The following is a 20,423-nucleotide window of genomic DNA, read 5'->3' on the forward strand; positions in this document are numbered from 1 at the left end:
CAGCTGTTCCATATCTGGTACGCAGTATTCAAGATGTGGGCATACCAAGGATTTATATAGTGGCAATAATATATCTTCTGTCTTATTTTCTATCCCTTTCTTAATGATTCCCAACATTATGTTCCCTTTTTAAACTGAGTGGATGTTTTCAGAGAACTATCCACAATGACTCCAAGATCTCTTTCTTGAGAGTGTGAATGAGTCATGGGAACACAGGAATTGTCAGACTGGCTCAGACCTATAGGCCATCTAGTGCAGTATTTTGTCTCTTTGACACTAAAGTACACTAGCTTCAGAGGAAGGTGTGTTAGATACTCTGCAGTCTACAAATTTTGGATATTCTGTCCCCTACGTTACGTGTCCTCATGGTCTCTAATAGTTAGAGATTGGCTTAAACCTTGAAGCATGAGGGTGAACACACCTTCCAAAATTGGTTAGCATCAACAACTGTAACTCTGGATGTATGTTTTCCATATAAATGTCCAATCTCTTTGAATCTTGGTTGGTTTCTGGCCTTGATAACTTCCTTTGGCAATGAGTTCCACAGCTTAAGTATGCGCTGAGTGAAAAGTTATTTCATTCATTTTGATTTGTCTCCTTTCTGTTTAATTGACTGTCCCCTTGTTCTTGTATTAGGAGACAGAGAACAAGTTCCTGAGCTGCTTTCTCTAGACCAAAAAGAAAAGGAGTACTTGTGGCACCTTAGAGACTAACCAATTTATTTGAGCATGAGCTTTCGTGAGCTACAGCTCACTTCATCGGATGCATATAAATTGGTTAGTCTCTAAGGTGCCACAAGTCCTCCTTTTCTTTTTGCGAATACAGACTAACACGGCTGTTACTCTGAAACCTTTCTCTAGACCAGGGGTTCTCAAACTTCATTGCACCACAGCCCCCCTCTGACAACAAAAGTTACTACACAACCCCAGGAGAGGGGGACTGAAGCCTGAGCCTGCCCCACTGTTCCAGGCAGGAGGGGCCAAAGCCCAAGGGCTTCATCCCCAGGCAGAGGGCCTGTAACCTGATGTGGTTGGGCTCAGGCCCCAGTCAGCCTAACACCAGCCCTGCTGAAATGGGGTCGCACATTTTTGTGTGTATTTATCGTGTCCCCTCTTCTTACCCATCCCCAGTATGAGGTAACAAGCCCAGTCTTTCCCGCCTCTCCCTGTGAGAATGTCTGAGTGAGGAGGGGGGAACAAGAGAGCAGGCTGGTGACAGATTGTGGGAAAGTGAGAGGGAGCGAGCCTGGCTCGGTACTGGGCGCCATCAGGGGCTCACGCTGCTGGGCACACTGAGGGATCAGGAGCTACGGGGTCTCTCTGCCGGGCAAGGAGGGGCGGGGCGTTACGGGCTCTCACTGCCCAGCGGCAGGGGGCTCGGAAGCTCTGTGTTGGTTACGGGGTCTCTGTGCCCCACACGGAGGGGCGTTACGGGCTCTCTCTGTCCGGCGCTGAGGGGCGAGGCGTTACGGGGTCTCTTTGCGCGGCTGAGGGGCCGGGCAGGTGGTTACGGGGTCTCTGTGCCCCGCACGGAGGGGCGTTACGGGCTCTCTCTGTCCGCTTCTGAGGGGCGAGGCGTTACGGGGTCTCTTTGCGCGGCTGAGGGGCCGGGCAGGTGGTTACGGGGTCTCTGTGCCCCGCACGGAGGGGCGTTACGGGCTCTCTCTGTCCGCTTCTGAGGGGCGAGGCGTTACGGGGTCTCTTTGCGCGACTGAGGGGCCGGGCAGGTGGTTACGGGGTCTCTGTGCCCCGCACGGAGGGGCGTTACGGGCTCTCTCTGTCCGCCGCTGAGGGGCGAGGCGTTACGGGGTCTCTTTGCGCGGCTGAGGGGCCGGGCAGGTGGTTACGGGGTCTCTGTGCCCCGCACGGAGGGGCGTTACGGGCTCTCTCTGTCCGCCGCTGAGGGGCGAGGCGTTACGGGGTCTCTTTGCGCGGCTGAGGGGCCGGGCAGGTGGTTACGGGGTCTCTGTGCCCCGCACGGAGGGGCGTTACGGGCTCTCTCTGTCCACCGCTGAGGGGCGAGGCGTTACGGGGTCTCTTTGCGCGGCTGAGGGGCCGGGCAGGTGGTTACGGGGTCTCTGTGCCCCGCACGGAGGGGCGTTACGGGCTCTCTCTGTCCGCCGCTGAGGGGCGAGGCGTTACGGGGTCTCTTTGCGCGGCTGAGGGGCCGGGCAGGTGGTTACGGGGTCTCTGTGCCCCGCACAGAGGGGCGTTACGGGCTCTCTCTGTCCGCCGCTGAGGGGCGAGGCGTTACGGGGTCTCTTTGCGCGGCTGAGGGGCCGGGCAGGTGGTTACGGGGTCTCTGTGCCCCGCACGGAGGGGCGTTACGGGCTCGCTGTCTGGCACGGCGGGGCGTTACGGGGTCTCTCTACTCTGCGCTGAGGGGACGGGGGGCGTTACGGGCTCTCTCTGCCCGGCATGAAGGGAAGGGGGAGTTACGGGCGGGGTCTCGCTGACTGGGGCTGAAGGGACCGGGGGCGTAGCTCCAGGCTCTCTCCGTTCGATCCCCGTTTAGCGCTTGGCGCCAGACAGAGTCACGGATACGGACCACAGGAAGGACGCGCCACTGAGCGCCGCCATGACGGGGGGGAACCGGCCCCAGCCGCTACCATGGGCCAAGGGTGGGGCAAAGAGCGGCGCCCGCTCCGCACTGGCTGTCTCTCGGGGCGGCTGGTGCCAATCACTGTGCACCCTTGCGGCGGGGCGGGCTCAACCGGCGGCGCCGAACCGAGGGAGTGAGCTCGGGAGCGCGACGCTGTCTCTACTGTGTTAGGCCCGGAGCAGATGGCGCCTACCGCCCCGCACGTTATTGGCTCTTGCGCCTGTCTCTTATATCCCTTCCCGCCGCTAACAACACCTCAACCCTATTCTAGTCCCCCTCGAGCAGCGCCATTTATCGGCCGCACTGCGCATGTGCACAGTATCCGGGTGGGGCTGGCAGTGACGGGGGGAGTTTGTGTTGGGTGCGTGACCGAATCCCAGAGGGCCGCGGTGCTGTTATTGCCCCGCCCCCTCTTCCCATCCCGCTGCACGCGCTGCACAGGGGAGGTTGGGGTGTCAGGAGCCTGGGCCTACGGGGCTGGCTGGGAAAGCAGGAGGAGGTCGCGTGGGGGGGTGCAGCCCCTGCTAGTGTGATCTGCATTACTCAGGCCAGAGCGCTGCCACTCCGGTGTCCACGCCAAACTTCTTACAGCTTCATGGGGCCCCACTTGGAGGTTTCTGGCATTAACGGGGGACAAGCTGCAGGAGTGCAAGTTGGGCGGTACCCTCCAGTATGCAGTACTGGCAAGAGTTTTTTAGCAGGTATGGGGTATCGGAAAGACTTGGGGCTAGCCCACTCCCGCCTCCATGGGGGGCTGCACTCTGCTCCTTAAAGGAGCAGAATGCGGTTAGGGAGGGCTTTCATTCTTTACATGGTTTTAACAGCACAATACATGTGCTAACAAACTTAAACAAAGGCTTTGTTTAAATTTGTTAGCATATGTATTGTGTTGTTAAGTTGGTCAGGAGTCCTCAGGAGGGATGGGGGGATGGAAGGTGTTTAAACAGTGGTTTTGTTTCTGTTTCTTCCCATTAGTCTGAATTATCCATATAACATCCGTATGGCATCACATCAAGGCCAGATCATTAGAGGAATGCCTCTGCTTACTCCACCAGTGCCACGACTACACAGCCGTGGCAGCGCTTTAACGTTGGTAGTGAAGACATACCTTTGATAAAGGTAAGCTGGCAGAAGCTTATTATGGACATAAGGGAGGCACTGATAGTGTGTTAAGGAAAAGGGGGGTGATTGAAAACTTCTTAAATAAGGATAGGGAGGACAATTTGGGGTGCTGCTGGATCCTCAGTGACACCTGGAAGTACAGATGGCACCAGGGGCCCAAGGCATCATTTTACAACTGCATCTATTTAACAGATGCAGTTGTAAAATTTTAGACAGGTAAGGGGGGGGTGTTGGAGGGGACAGGGAGAGTGTGGTGGGTGGGGAGGAGTCACATGGAGGGTCACGTGTCCCTCCCATGAGCGCAATACTGGCAAGATATTACTTCTACTTGCACCACTGATCAGCTGTCACTACAGCTGGGGGCGGGTGCTGATTTGTCACACGTTCCCTGCACATAGAATTTGAGTGGCATGGAGCTGCTTGAAATAGCTTTATTCTCATACAGTCAGTGAAGTAATATTGTGTTATATATATAACAACCAGAAGGTTTTTAAGCTTCATTTTACTTCACAGAGACTACTTGGAATTTTCTGCTTAACAACCAACTCCTCTCCAGGAGCATCTGTATTGAGTGACCAAAAAGTGCAAACACGTTTCATCTGGTGAATTTCAAAGAAAATGACTGAGAAACACATTGGGTAGGTCTCATAGTTCTGGAATGTTAAAAAGCAGGAGTGCTGAAAGTTAGCTGTGTTCCTATGTGAGTACAATAGAACGTCACTAATTCACACTAAAAACTGTGAGATCCTTTGCTAGAGTTTGGAAATTAGCGAGTAAGCCAACAAGCATACTTTAAATGATTAAGATACATCAAAATCAAATAGATTGAAAAACGTATTGTATTCATTTATTTTGACAAATTTTCATTTGTAACTAAAGTTTTCTGTAATATACTAGCATTGTTGTGGATATAGTCTGCAAAATAATGTCTCTACAACGTGCAAAGGTCTGACAATAGTACTATTTAAAATTGACAGTTTTCCTGCACCTGTTCAGAGAATTCAGCTTTGTTTGGAGGTTCCACATAAAGTGTTCAGAACTGGTTTGTTTTTTGTATATGGTTATTTAAGCTATTTGCAGAAGAGGTGTAGCACTAAATTTAAATAACGAATAGAGAGCTTCAGAGCACGCTGCTTGTGATAGTAGTGATGATTGAATAAGGGCAGTATATGCAATGCAAAACTAACACAATTCCAAACTCTAGTTCAAGTTGAAAGGGAGTCTGAGATTACATTAAGTAACTCTAAGGAGATGCTGAGCTTTTCCAGTTCAGCATGAAAAGGTATCAAGGAGACTTGTTGGTTTTACATAGCACAGGTGAGCTTTGAGAAATAAAGATACTTGCTTCATTTGCTTCCACTTAACATGCACTTTCTCTTGTTCAGTCTGCCTGCTAAACTCATCAATGGGGGAGTTGCAGGGATCATTGGCACTACCTGTGTTTTTCCAATTGATCTGACTAAAACCAGGTTACAGAACCAGAGGAGTGGACAGCAAGTATACAAAAGCATGTGAGTGAACATTGGAAATGAATTCTGAAGACAGAAGAGTTTGTATGTGTATGCTGGAGACACTGCCACCAACAAGAAATTTGTGGAATAAAAGCCCTTTCAAGAAATGTTAGAAATTGTGTTAACATTTAGCCTCTTTTGAAATTCGTAATTTAGTTAAGCAAAGAGGGACACACCACTGTGGTACTGTCATGCTGGGTATTCATTAGACTTTGTTGCCTCCCTATTTTGTTGCCTCCCATATTGACCAGTTGCAGCATTAAACATGTGGCTGCACTGCAGTAGTTTGATATGAGCCTTCAGTCTTTTGAATCTTTTTGTGCTGAGACTCTCATTTTCTGTTGCTGCCAAAGCCCTGGTGTCAGCAAGTTAAGCATCTCTTGAAATAGGCAATTCTATGCTCAGATGACACAGGTTTGGCTGTAAACTCTTTCACTAGGATGCAGCTTCCTCTAATGATGATTTAGTTTTTCCTTTGGAATTTCCACTTTTAATATTAATAACTGGAATAACTAAATACATAGATACTCTCCAAAAGTGTATAGAGTATGTTTAGATCTTTGACAGATGAATTCAAATTACTGTGTTGTGTATTGGTCAGGCTGGATTGTCTAGTTAAGACACTGCGCTCAGAGGGCTGTTTTGGGATGTACAGAGATAAGACTTTTTCCTGTTTCGTAGCTAGTTATAGGTAACTCTGTAACACATAATCACAGTGATTCTCATTCCTTTTCGCCAACATTTTCCAAGTGTTTTGGGTTCCCAACATCATACACCATGGACCAAAATTTCAGCAGTATTAATATCAATCGGAGCTGCAGGTACTGAGAAGCTATGAAAATCAGACTCAACATGTCTAAAGCTGGGTACCCAATGTTAGAGGCCACTTTTGAAAAGTTGGCCCTTCAGGACCTAAGAGTGGAACATTACAAAGCACTAGAAAAAAATCTCATAAGTAAGACTGGACGCTTTTAGAATTTTTTTAAATTGTTGTTGTTATTATTATTATTATACATTTTATCCAAACGTTCTGTTGTTTCCATGCTCTGATATGCAAGTACTGGTAGCTAGATGGCAAGCAAGGAACTCAACTATGGGCACGAAGCGGTTAGTTAAAAGCAGCTGTGTGAGCGATCCAGTTTTCAGGTCTCTTCTGGATTTGTGAGAGGCCTAATATATCAAATGGAATCATGATATCCATACCTAAGAGGAGGACAATTAAAATTTAAGGACACACTCACTACAGCAAGGGCTTTGACTCTGCCAAGTAGTGTATGAGGCTCCTTTATTTACTGCATATACCATGTCTTTCTATCAGTTCAGTCCAGGGAAGGATTCACATCCAGGATTGGGATGTGTTAGAAAGGGAGATGGGTATGTCAGGATCCTCTATAAATCCACTTTTATCAAATTGGAAAGTTAGTTCCTAAGATAGCTACTTTTTGTTCACAGGTTCACTATACCTAAAGAATGTTCCCCTCTGATAAATCTGCTTCAAGAGAATTAATTTAGTTTTTAGGAGCCAAAACCGCATAGTGCAGAAATCTTGGCCAAGGAAAAGAAGCTTTCAGACCATGTGAATGGAGACTAAGCAAGAAATGATTCCTTAACACAAAAGCCAGCATTTCAATGTGGAATTTAAGAAAAATATAAAGGCAGACATCCTAATTATTTTCCCTCAGTGACTTTTACTGCTAATACCTATGCAAAGTAGAATGTTTTTTGTGGCATGTGTTTTTCATAATACAGACCTTGGCTCCTGAGAAGTTTGAAGGCTAGTCAATCTGGCCAAGCCACAATGGAACGTTTAATGGTTTTGCAGTGCTGCTTACCATTGCAAACAGGCGTAGTTCCCTTTTTTTCCTGTCTGTAGACACTGCCTAGCTTTAGGTGTTTACTCTCTCAGTAAAGATTTTTTCCCTTAACTTCGATATAAATTCTTTCTCTGCCAAACATCTATTTTAAAGGCTCATCGATATTGGGAGAGTTCCCACTGAATATTGGATTACCAACAAGGAATCTTGACACTATGGATGTTTAACAAAAACATTCAGTCTCATCTTTCCAGCAATGGAAGGTTGCCTTTAATTTGGGATAGATTCTAAAAGTTTAATGGGTTGTTATAGCTTTTAATCTAACATTTAAAATAATTTCTCCCACCCACTAAGGCTGAATAGTGGTGAGCAGACAAAATAAAGGAGTTTGTTAGATAATCTAATTTGTACTATGTATTGCTGGTATTTGGCAAAGTAAGTGAATTCTACAGATCTTTAGTGTGGCAAATGAAAAATTATCGCTTAAATGTACTGTTTTTTATCGCAACCATTTTACAAGCCATTAATCTCATTTGTTTCAGTGTTGGGCAAATTCAGAGTTCTCTCTCACACGTGTGTGACCCGCACTGCTTAAGTGTATTAACCATTGTGGGTGCTTTCCCGATTTATTACTGCCAAAAAATAGTCTGCAAAATTTACCACTGCACGCTGGAGTTGGGGACAAGGCCTTTCAAAAACTTGATCTGATTATAACAATAAAGGACTTTGCCTTTTCTTCTCTTTCCCATTTGCTTTGACTTGTTTAACACACATGCTGCTTTCAGTTGTGTTCCTCACACTTTCTGCATGTCTGTGTGTTATACTGTATGCTTTGTTTTCACAAATAAGAGGAACATAAGAACGGCCATGCTGGATCAGACCAAAGGTCTATCTAGTCCAATATCCTGTCTTACAACAGTGGCCAGTGCCATGTGCCCCAGGGGGAATGAACAGAACAGATAATCATCAAGTGATGGATCCCCTGTTGCCCATTCCCAGCTTCTGGCAAACAGAGGCTAGGGACACCATAATAGGGACACTGTAACAATTTTATAGTCATATAGACTTTAGAATCATAAGCTGTTCTGCACATCATGACTGCATGGATTTAACAGTTGAAATTGGGGATGTAAAACTTTCTGACCCTAAAACACAGTCTTCAGTCATTTGAGTTACAGGTGCATCTCTTGCTGTAGTAGTATTAGAGGTAATAGCTTCTATGGGTCTCTTGCTGTAACGTGCAGTATGAAAACTCACACCTGACAGCTGTGACGTTCCCAACTAGTAGAGAACACTGATGACATATATAATGTTAGCTAGTGATTGATACCACATCAATAAACAAGATGTCTTCCAAGCCTTTGTGGTTCTCCATTGATTAAAAATAAGAGCTCGTTTGCAGAGTTAGAAATTTGAGGATCACTTTATGAGGGAGAATCAAACTTCTGTGTACGTATTACATAGAAATGCGACTAGAATATAAATGTTGCAGACATATCACTAACTGCCCATGACAATTGCTCTCGGTAAAGGCTTTATTATAATTCTGCCTAATCTGATTCCATTAGTCTGTCAGAAGCTTTGCTGCAATTAAAATAAAACAAAATGAAGACATTTGGATTTGAGTGCGAGGTCCTAAAGCCTCTTTCCTGTCATTTGCCAAATGCAAAGCTATATGTTACAAGCGTTGTTAGTTTCAAGTTTATACAATACACATCCCATGGATTTTTAAGATTTCTTGCACAGTAATCCAGGGAATTGTAATTTAAATTCACCTGTTTTGTTGGAGCCACATTTCTAGAGATATTCTCCAGGAGAGGGCTGGGAAGTACAGGGTGTTCACTTCTGGGGGAAAAGCTAAGCCTGGGAGTGAGTTGGGGTCACCGTTCAGTATAACCCAGGCTGGTAAGAGCCAAGGTGTGCCTGGCTGACTGCAGCACATAGACATGGTGGGGAGTGACTTGCAGGCTGGAGGCTCTTTGTGAGCACTCCAGACTGGAGGCTACAACAGCAAGGCAGTGTAAAGGGCACCCCGGGTTAGAGGGCAGGTGTGACGCAGCTACTTATTAGTCTGGATTGTACCCTGGGTATGTCACAGTGGTGTTAAAAATGCCTGCACTCTGCCATAGTACACTGGAGCTGAATCAGTGAAGGAAAGCACATAGGATGCCGCTCTGCTGGTGATACAACAGAGACACTGGTGTAGACAGAGCATTTTTACCACCACTTTTCACAGTAGAGGGCTGAAAACACTTCAGCTCCAGCTGCACTACCCACTTGGCTCTCATTGGTGTATCATTGTTGAATGTTGCTGTAACATAGATTCCGTTTTTTCTATTGTGGATACAAAATTTGCGTAATTGGAAGAATCCCACTCCCCACCTTTGCAGATAACACTGATTCAGGGAGTTTACATAATTTCCTGTACAACTTGTCATAGGTTCACGATCAAGTTGAGCTAACTTAAAGCAGAAATTCTCCCCTTTATGTCATTTCTTGCATCTGAGCCTCCACTTTCAAATCTGCACTGAGCAAATAATACTACGGGCAGTTAAAGGCATTTCTTAGTCACCTTCATAGTTATCACTAAAGAGGAGCATTTAGAGCCTCCTATAAAACACCAGCTGCTTAAGGTTCTCTATTTGATAAAGTGTTGGGTGCACCTGTGACTGGCTCAGTCAGGCCTGGGGATTTCTCTGGGGAAGTTTCCACAGTGTTCAAAACCCGATTCTTATCTAGTTTCACTTTACAATAGACCAGGTGCCAGCCACAGCACGTACAGTCCTACAGTGACAAGTGACTAGTTTGGGACAAAGCTTGCTGGAAAGTGATCCTCCTGGTCCTTAACTAGAAAGTCCAGGCCCCCGCGGACAGCTGACAAGCTGATGAGGAGAATATTTTCATGTCACATACAGCCTCTGTTGGTGACAGGCATGGGGCACAAGATGCCATTTGTGACCCAGTCTGTGGTTTCCAGTCATTATTGCCAGTGATGGGGGGTGGAAAACACTCTGCAGGCAATAAAGTGGAGTCGCTTCCTTTTCACACAGCCTCCTGGCTGCTCATGTGAGGCTGGGGCATTGTGTCCTTCACTATGGACATGGAGGAGGTTCAGAATTGCATGGGAGCAGAGCAGAAAGCAGCAGAAAGGTGGGTTTCCATGGGTCCATCTTTCAAGGAACACTGAACCTACCTCGTTAAGGGCCCAAGCCAGAGCCCATTGAAATCCATGGTGAGACTCCCATGGACTTCAGTAGGAGTTGGCTCGGGTCCTAGATATAGCATGCACCATAAAATCTTACTCTGGTACTGGTAGCACAAGTAAAGAAATGTGGACCATAGAAACTGGCGTACTGTCATGGATGGACATAAACTGTTCAGGAAGGACAGGCAGGGCAGAAAAGGTGGGGGAGTAGCACTGTATGTAGGGAGTAGTATGACTGCTCAGAGCTCCGGTACGAAACTGCAGAAAAACCTGAGTGTCTCTGAATTAAGTTTAGAAGTGTGAGCAACAAGAGTGATGTAGTGGTGGGAGTCTGCTATAGACCACTGGACCAGGGGGATGAGGTGGATGAGGCTTTCTTCCGGCAGCTCGCAGAAGCTACTAGATCGCACACCCTGGTTCTCATAGGTGACTTTAATTTTCTTGATATCTGCTGGGAGAGCAATACAGCAGTGCATAGACAATCCAGGAAGTTTTTGGAAAGCGTAGGGGACAATTTCCTGGTGCAAGTGCTAGAGGAGCCAACTAGGGGGAGAGCTTTTCTTGACCTGCTGCTCACAAACCGGGAAGAATTAGTAGGGGAAGCAAAAGTGGATGGGAATCTGGGAGGCAGTGACCATGAGTTGGTTGAGTTCAGGATCCTGACACAGGGAAGAAAGGTAAGCAGCAGGATACGGACCCTGGACTTCAGGACAGCAGACTTCGACTCCCTCAGGGAATGGATGGGTAGGGTCCCCTGGGGGACTAACATGAAGCGGAAAGGAGTCCAGGAGAGCTGGCTGTATTTCAAGGAATCCCTGTTGAGGTTACAGGGACAAACCATCCCAATGTGTCGAAAGAATAGTAAATATGGCAGGTGACCAGCTTGGCTTAACGGTGAAATCCTAGCGGATCTTAAACATAAAAAAGAAGCTTACAAGAAGTGGAAGGTTGGACATATGACCACGGAAGAGTATAAAAATATTGCTCGAGCATGTAGGAATGAAATCAGGAGGGCCAAATCACACCTGGAGCTGCAGCTCGCGAGAGATGTCAAGAGTAACAAGAAGGGTTTCTTCAGGTATGTTGGCAACAAGAAGAAAGCCAAGGAAAGTGTGGGCCCCTTAATGAATGAGGGAGGCAACCTAGTGACAGAGGATGTGGAAAAAGCTCATGTACTCAATACTTTTTTTGCCTCTGTCTTCACGAATAAGGTCAGCTCCCAGACTGCTGCGCTGGGCATCACAACATGGGGAATAGATGGCCAGCCCTCTGTGGAGAAAGAGGTGGTTAGGCACTATTTAGAAAAGCTGGAGGTGCACAAGTCCATGGGGCCGGACGAGTTGCATCCGAGAGTGCTGAAGGAATTGGCGGCTGTGATTGCAGAACCATTGGCCATTATCTTTGAAAACTCGTGGCGAACGGGGGAGGTCCCGGATGACTGGAAAAAGGCTAATGTAGTGCCAATCTTTAAAAAAGGGAAGAAGGAGGATCCTGGGAACTACAGGCCAGTCAGCCTCACCTCAGTCCCCGGAAAAATCATGGAGCAGGTCCTCAAAGAATCAATCCTGAAGCACTTACATGAGAGGAAAGTGATCAGGAACAGTCAGCATGGATTCACCAAGGGACGGTCATGCCTGACTAATCTAATCGCCTTCTATGATGAGATTACTGGTTCTGTGGATGAAGGGAAAGCAGTGGATGTATTGTTTCTTGACTTTAGCAAAGCTTTTGACATGGTCTCCCACGGTATACTTGTCAGCAAGTTAAAGAAGTATGGGCTGGATGAATGCACTATAAGGTGGGTAGAAAGTTGGCTAGATTGTCGGGCTCAACGGGTAGTGATCAATGGCTCCATGTCTAGTTGGCCGGTGTCAAGTGGAGTGCCCCAGGGGTCGGTCCTGGGGCCGGTTTTGTTCAATATCTTCATAAATGATCTGGAGGATGGTGTGGTTTGCACTCTCAGCAAATTTGCGGATGATACTAAACTGGGAGGAGTGGTAGATACGCTGGAGGGCAGGGATAGGATACAGAGGGACCTAGACAAATTGGAGGATTGGGCCAAAAGAAATCTGATGAGGTTCAATAAGGATAAGTGCAGGGTCCTGCACTTAGGACGGAAGAACCCAATGCACCGCTACAGACTAGGGACCGAATGGCTAGGCAGCAGTTCTGCGGAAAAGGACCTGGGGGTGACAGTGGACGAGAAGCTGGATATGAGTCAGCAGTGTGCCCTTGTTGCCAAGAAGGCCAATGGCATTTTGGGATGTATAAGTAGGGGCATAGCGAGCAGATCGAGGGACGTGATCGTCCCCCTCTATTCGACATTGGTGAGGCCTCATCTGGAGTACTGTGTCCAGTTTTGGGCCCCACACTACAAGAAGGATGTGGATAAATTGGAGAGAGTCCAGCGAAGGGCAACAAAAATGATGAGGGGTCTGGAACACATGACTTATGAGGAGAGGCTGAGGGAACTGGGATTGTTTAGTCTGCAGAAGAGAAGAATGAGGGGGGATTTGATAGCTGCTTTCAACTACCTGAGAGGTGGTTCCAGAGAGGATGGTTCTAGACTATTCTCAGTGGTAGAAGAGGACAGGACAAGGAGTAATGGTCTCAAGTTGCAGTGGGGAAGGTTTAGGTTGGATATTAGGAAAAACTTTTTTCACTAGGAGGGTGGTGAAACACTGGAATGCGTTACCTAGGAAGGTGGTAGAATCTCCTTTCTTAGAAGTTTTTAAGGTCAGGCTTGACAAAGCCCTGGCTGGGATGATTTAATTGGGGATTGGTCCTGCTTTGAGCGGGGGGTTGGACTAGATGACCTCCTGAGGTCCCTTCCAACCCTGATATTCTATGATTCTAAACAGCCCCCCCCCCCCCTCCATTCTGCCTCGCAGGACACAGTCTGCCACAAAGACAGCCGGCGGAAGTACGTCACAGTGTGATTTTGTTAGTGACAAAGAATCAAGATGCCAGTTGGTATTTCCTAATCTCAAACCCCCTTAATCAAAGACTAGCACCTCCTAGGCCCTGCCCAGGCTCTGACCTGAATGTTAGCAAATGCGCCAGCCTTCATTAAGGCAGAGTTAAGGTTGCCCTGTGCTGCTCTATGGCCTTCCAGAATGTGGAGAGCCACTAGACTTAAACCTCTGTAAACTAGGAACTAGAGAGTCAAGGGACATGCAAAGCAACCGTAACCCCTGGCTCCGGCCAGAACCACTGGGAATGGTTCAGTGGGGGGACATAATAAGTAGCCTGAGGATCCCCTTGCCCAAGTGACAGCTTTGCACCACAAGCTCTACGCCCTACACCATGGCAGCATACCAGGTTTTAAAGCGGTTTGCAGACCTGTGGATTTTAGTGCACTTGGACAATGGTAAGGAGCTGATTTTGGGGCACGCTGAATTCCTGGAGCCCCGGAACCAAACGCCTCGGAATTTGCACCACAAGGGCTCTTTGCCTTCCCATGAGCCCCTACACCCACCTGCTCCCAGGAGCCTCCCTCAGCACTTGAGAGAGGAGACGCCCCCTGCAGTCCCCTAGAAACTGGAGCCCCTGCCTTCCCCGCAATGACCCATGCACTCCCAGGAGCCTCAGCCCCCCACCGCCCCTGCCTCCCACTCCTTACCCCCCTGCTGCTGAGCCTTGGGCCCGGCCAGCCTGATGCCAAGATCCCAGTGCCAAGAGGAGCAAGAACCACAGTTGCTGCAGTTTTGGCACCTTGAGGGCCCAGTACTTAAAGTGGGCCCCGGGTGCCATGCTGCCCATGCTCCTGGCCACGTGGCCTGTGTGCCAGAGTAGGGAGATTGCTGTACAACTCCCCTGTGCACACCCACAACTTCCAGTTGCAACGTGCCAGTGTTTAACAAGGGGTATAGTGCAACCAGCAAGGCAGCAGAAAAACTAGCCCAGCCAGGTCTTGGTGGCAACCCCAACACATGGTTAAAAGTGGCTGGTCGTGGGTGGGCACCCCCCAGCTCCGTGGCCTCTACAGTCTACCTGGTTCCTTGTTATGCTATCGCAGGTTTCAAGCCAAATTCCCTATATGAGTGGATTTTAGCATACCTTGCTTATTAACGTCTACTTATTGGAGGGCCCTAGGTGAGGAATCCTTGACCACAACACGCACTGCCAGCTCATCCCCCAACCCTGGTGTGGCACAGCACTATCATGGTGGGGAGCAGCAACACCACAGATAAGACTGCACCGAACTTTCCTTCTTCACGGGGGAAAAGGGCTGTAAACAATTCCATCGTTTGGGTTATTGCCCCACTGCAAACCATCACCCGCTTCCAAATGTGATGGGCACCATGGTGAAAACCAGCTCAGTTAAGGGGTTGTCTACACTCGAAAATGGGGCCACTTTAACTAGGCCAGTGCAGTTAACGAGGCAACGCTCGGCTCCGTAAGCTCTGCCCCCAAGCCCAGTGTGGCTGCAGTGAACCAGTATGAACGTCTAGTCTGGTTTGGGAAGCAAAACAAGCTGTGTGGCTAGCCAACACCTTGAGCCTGATAGACTTGCATCCACACTAGGGCTCAACCCAGTGTAACTACAGGGGTAAAATAATTACAGCCCAACTGACAGTTAGCCCAAGATACCGTCTCTAGCGCAGCACAGGCCTAAGCCTTTGCCAATAAGCTCCAGGCAACAATGTGGGAAGGGACTGGGCAGAGCCTGGCGAGAAGACACAATACTTTGGCCTAGTGGCTTTGCCTTTGATACAGTGTGTTGGTACTGGAGCCAGCTGATGTAAGTGAAATGATCGGGTATGTCTACATAAGGGTGGGATTTAATCCGAAGAATTCGCAGCCAAAGAATAAAGCTAACATCGCAAACAGTCTCCTCGATGACTGGACCGTGATGTGTAAGCAGACCTTGTCACCTTGCTGGTGAGTTTCACGACATCGCACGAGCAGTGAGACTAGGGCCTGGCACCCGTACTGCAATACCAGAATTCAAAGCAGATCACAAGCAAGCAGATTCACTCATGTTCTTGCATGTTGCTCATGCAAAGCAAACAGGATGCTAATGTGGAGCTTGGACTCAGGTTGCACTGATGTGCCCAAAATATTGCCCTATTCTTGGGGCAGATGAATTTGATTTCAAAACTGATGTTGGCCAAAAGAAGAGATGCATTCCCATTCCTCGCCTGGCTACGGATCTGCGAATGGCCATTGGGCCGTATGCTGCCAGTGGATGTGACTCCACTTCAGCTTTCAGTGGCATGGGGAAAAGATGGCTGAACACAGCAGCTGAGCACCCAGAGAAGTGAACAGAGAAGTTTAGAGCTCTTCTCTCTCCACACCCCCCCCCCCCACAGATGTGCAGATGCCTCTCACACACCCATTTAGACACCCCAACACCCAGGCTCAGGCCTCTGTGTCTGGGGCATACATCGAGCCTGCCTGTTCTCAATTCCCCACCTGGGGTTTTGGGGGTGAGGCTGGGGGATGCACTGATGGTGTCTAGTCTGCACTGCCCACCCTGATCTCAGTGCTCGCGGCAGTAACAAAGCATGCCCACTCTCAGCTCTCGGGGACTTAGTGATGTGTCTGTGGTGTGAACTGAACAACCCCTCTTCTTTGGTCGGAGGGCTATTCACCTGAGTCATGCCCATTCCCAGCTCCTGTACAGTCTTAGTGATGTTTGCCTGTAATATAGGCCCAGACCCCGTCTCAGTTCCCCTCTGGCTCAGCACAAAGGGACTTAGGTGTGGCAATTCTCAGTATTACCAGCCCGCACTCATTGGAAGACCAATGGGATCCCCTAAGCCTGAGGTAGGTGCTTAGGCTCCCTCTTCAATAAATGGGGAGAGACAGGCACCTAAGAATGGGAACCACAAAAGCCAGCATGGTAGGCCGGGGGACACCTAAGGTAGCCACTGGGAGAGGCTATCGAAGGGCAGGAAGATGGGGGATGTTAAGCCTGGCCATTCACAGAGTTTGATCCCTATCGCTGCATGTGCTCCACAGCCAGGAACCTGTCTCCCAGGGTCAGGTGACTTCAGTGCCTAATCCCTGTCTTGTGAGATTGTCAAGTTCCTGCCCAAAGCCATACAAAACCAGTGGGGAGAAGGAGACAGAAACCTCCTGTCTGCCCCTTACCCCAGTGATTAGGCTCCTCAGCAGAAGGTATGTAAAAGGGGGTCCAGCACCTCTCAAGTGAGTGCCTTAATTGCTGAGCTAAAGGGTAGTCTGGTGTGGGCTGCTCTTATTGCAGCTGTTCCATTTTAAATATTTAAACATTAATTGGGCCACAGAAGCTGTAAAACTCAGCCTGTAGTCCATTGGTTTGGGGACTCTCCCAGATTTTTGGAGCATCTGGTTTAATCCCCCTTCTGCTTGATGAAAAGGGGTTTGAGCAGTGAGCACCTGCCTCCCCAGTGAATGGCCTAACTGCTGGGGTGTAAATTATTCTGCTGTGGGGCTCCCTCAGTCTTTTCCCTTGAAGCTGTTCCACTTTACTGAACTATGAATTGGGCCAAAGCAATAACAAAGCACAAGAAGCTGAGCACGGTGGTTTGGATATCGTGCTGGACAGTTGGGCGCCTTGGTTCAAGTGGAGAAGGGCTTTCAGCAGGGCACACCCAGCTTCTTGAAGCTGTTCCACTTTAATAAATTGGGTCAGTAAAAGGCTCAGAATTGCTTGATTGGCTGCTGATCTCAAAAGTGCAAGCATCTGCTTCAACACCTCTCTCAGCCTGTTAAGGATGGGTTTGAGGAGGGAGCTTCTTTTCTCTTGAAGCTGTTCCACTTTAATTAACTCTTAATTGGGCCAAGATATTTGTAGGGAACCCTACATAGCCTGGTGGTTAGGGTACTCGGTGGGGCTGGTTCAGTCCTCTTGCTGTGGAGAAGGAATGTGCACAGCAAGTTTCTTTGCTCTGGAAGCTGTTCCACTTTAATCAACTCTTAATTAGGCCAAAGCAGTGTTGCTGTGTAAGAAGCCCTTTTAGAGCCCTGTGATTAGTGTACTCATGTGGGTGCTACAGATGTTGGGTTAATTCCCCCCCTTGCTTGCTGAGAAGGGATTTGACAAGCTCTGAGCTCTTTTCCTCCTCATGCTGTTCCACTTTAATTGACTATTAACTGAGGAAAGCAAGTATCATCCACACCACTCTGTACTTAGCCTGGTGGCTTGGGTCCTGGTTTGGGGTGCTGACACAGTGGGTTCAATTCTTCCCTTGGCTTGAAAAGGGAGTTGAATGGGCACTGCATTAGTGTTTTCTCTTTAAGCTGTGTAATTGTTTAATGAACGATTAAATGGTCCACATCAAAGCAGCCCCTATGTAGCCTGCTAGTCAGGCTGCCTGCCTGGGTTGGTGGTGGCTGCAGCAGCTCAATTCTCACTGTGCTTGATGAGCAGAAAGGATTTGAACAGCTAGCAGCTTTCCTCTGGTTCACTTTAATTAACTATTAACTGGTCCAAAACAAGCTTCATTCCCAGCACTCCCTGGATAGCCTGGTGGTGCAGGTACTAGCCTAGGGTGATGGAAATGCTGCTTCAATTCCACCCCCCTTGGATTTAGAAGAGAGTTGAGCAGTAATTGCCTCTCCTCTTGATGCTTGTCCACTTTAATTAACTATTAAATGGTCAATCAAAGCTGCTTACTGAATAGCCTGGTGGTTTGGGCCCCACCCACGGTGTTGGAGAGCCTGGTTCAAATCCCCTCTTGCTTTCTGAGGAGAAGGGATTTCAGCTCTTGAAGCTGGTCCACTTTAATTAACTATTCGTTGGGCCAAAACAAGCCTCCTTTATAACACTGCTTTCACAGCCGGGTGGTGCAGGTACCAGCTGGAGCTGCTGGTTCAATTCTCCCCCAATCCCCTTAGATTAAGAAGAGAGTTAAGCAGTAATTGCCTCTCCTCTTGATGCTTATCCACTTTAATTAACTATTAAACGGTCAAATCAAAGCTGCTTACTATAAATCCCTGATAGATCCTGGTTCATAATCCCCCTCTTACTTTCTGAGGAGAAAGGATTTCAGCTCTTGCCTCTTGAAGCTGGTCCACTTTAATTAACTAGGAATCAGGCCACTTCCTGAGCTAGGGTCGCTCTATAGTCTAGTGGTTTGGTTGCTTGCCTTTGCAATGAGAGATGCTAGTTCAAATCTTTCCTCTAAGGATTTGGAGAAGGCTGTCCTGCCTCCCAGAAGGGAAGTGGGAGGTTCCTGTTTAGGTCCCCTTGCGCTTGTAGGAGACCCTTGTCTTTTTGGAAACAGAAGGGGGTTTGAACAGAGATCGCTCACTTCATAGGTGTGATGGAGCGAGGGAGGGGTGGGTAGGGGGCCTGAGAGGAGGGAGTGGCGGTGGCTGGGGCGCCAGGTGGGGCTGTGAGGTGTAGGGGGTGGGGGTGGGAGGCAGGAGGGTCCTTGGGAAGTGGGAGAGCCTTGGTCTAACCCCTTGCAGAGGGGTTGGACCTGGGGTCTCCCACTGCCCGGGTGGGTAGCCTAGCCGCGGGGGACAAAAGAGTGATTTGCTTTTTTAATGTAGCTCAAGGAATATTTAAATAAAACAGAGGCAGCTGATATGTGTGTTGTAAACCCCTTGCCCACAGCAAAGATTGAACCAGGGTCTCTCACATCCCATGCGAGAGCCCCCACCACTATACCACAGAAGGCATCTCTTTTGGCCCAATTCATAGTTTAATTAAAGTGGAACAGCTTCAAGAGAAAGGGACACTACTCACAAGGCAGAGGGAGGAATTGAACCAGAAGCTCCTACACCCCAGTAGAGTACTCTAGCCCCCATACCATACAGGGCTTCTCAGACTAGGCTTGGCCCAGTTAATAGTTAATTAAAACAATTTCAAGAGAAAACACTCACTTAACTCCCTGCCCCAGAGCAGAAGGAATTGACCCACAGCCTCCAACAGCCCAGGTTAGTACCCCTAGCATGGAGGGCTTCTTATGCTTGACTTCTGCTTTGGCTGTTACTAGTTAATTAAAGTGGAACGGCTTCCAGAGGCAAGACCAAGGCAGCCCCCCATCAGAATAACTCATAGCCCTGTAGTGCGGACATCCTCTTGAGAGGTAGGTGATCACTGCTCAAATCCCTTCTCATCGAATAGAAGGGGGACTGAACCAGACTGGCCCACAACCTAGCTGAGTACCCCAACCACTGCACTGTAAAATGATGCTCCTTGTCCCCCAGTGGCCCATTCGGTTTTGGTAGCCTTCTTGATGAGCAGGAGGTGGTCCCTCCTGACAGGTTCACAGTTTCAGAACAAATATTTTTTACAGTTATAAAGCAAAAACTTAAATATTACCTTACAGCATGTGATAAAGATATTTAAGGGAGATTAATGCATACAGACACTTACAAGCATTTCATAAAGTCTACACACATTGTTATAAGTCCAATACGCACCTTACCTGTGCTAATCCACAGGTGAAACAGACTGTCCAGCAAGCAATTTGTCAGTGCTTGGCTGAGGCCTAAAGCCTTGGCAAGAGCCGGCACTTGGTTTGCCAGTGTCACATAGCTTCTTTTGTTTGGGGAACTGTAATAAGCTACACTGGCAAAAGCATTCTTTTGTCAGTGCAAGATGGGTGTATACTACAAGGATGTGTATATAGTTAGTTCTCTAAAAATTAAATAGAAGAAAAGCTCTGTTTCAATTAAATAGAAGTGTATTTATTTTTAGGTGCCGCAGTAAATCTGACCTTAGTAACACCTGAGAAGGCAATCAAGCTCCTCGCAAATGACTATTTCAGGCACTTCTTGGCCAGGGATGGGTACGTTCCTCTCTGGATAGTCAAGATATCTAGAACATGATACTTTGTATATGGTAGAGTTTGATGTATATACTCGGACTTGCCCTATTAGTCTTTCTGTGGAATACATTCTCAATACAAGGTTTAATTTTAATGAAACAAAGCTGTAGCTCCATCAAAGTCATGTGAATTTCTAGGACCACAGGCAAATAGCCTAGAGAGGGAGTGTCTTAGTTTGTATTAGATGTTTGTTCAGATACTACAGTGATGATAGTTATATACATTAGATAAATATGTAACTTAGCTTTTGAGGGTCCAGTCCCGCATCCTTCACTTACACAGGTAGCCCCGCTGAAATAAATGGAAGACAGCTTCTCTGGAACTCTGAACATGTGTACAGAAAGGCAGAAAGTTAGTAGAGTTTTAAAAACTGAAGTAATATGTTCATAACAATGTAATA

At 47.9% G+C, this 20,423-nt stretch overlaps 1 pseudogene across 1 annotated transcript in view; it reads left to right on the forward strand.

Annotated features, from left to right (window-relative positions):
- Window positions 1-2,626: 2,626 nt before the first annotated feature.
- LOC311511170 (mitochondrial glutamate carrier 1-like) overlaps window positions 2,627-20,423 on the forward strand; it is a 31,886-nt pseudogene continuing 14,089 nt past the window's right edge. The window contains exons 1-5 of the transcript XR_014714607.1: window positions 2,627-3,302; window positions 3,577-3,720; window positions 4,237-4,361; window positions 5,109-5,234; window positions 5,836-5,891. The product of XR_014714607.1 is annotated as a mitochondrial glutamate carrier 1-like (transcript). The remainder of the gene's footprint in view (window positions 3,303-3,576; window positions 3,721-4,236; window positions 4,362-5,108; window positions 5,235-5,835; window positions 5,892-20,423) is intronic.

This window comes from Lepidochelys olivacea, assembly GCF_965140295.1.
Source record: "Lepidochelys olivacea isolate rLepOli2 genome assembly, chromosome: 21".
Lineage (NCBI taxonomy): Eukaryota > Metazoa > Chordata > Testudines > Cheloniidae > Lepidochelys > Lepidochelys olivacea.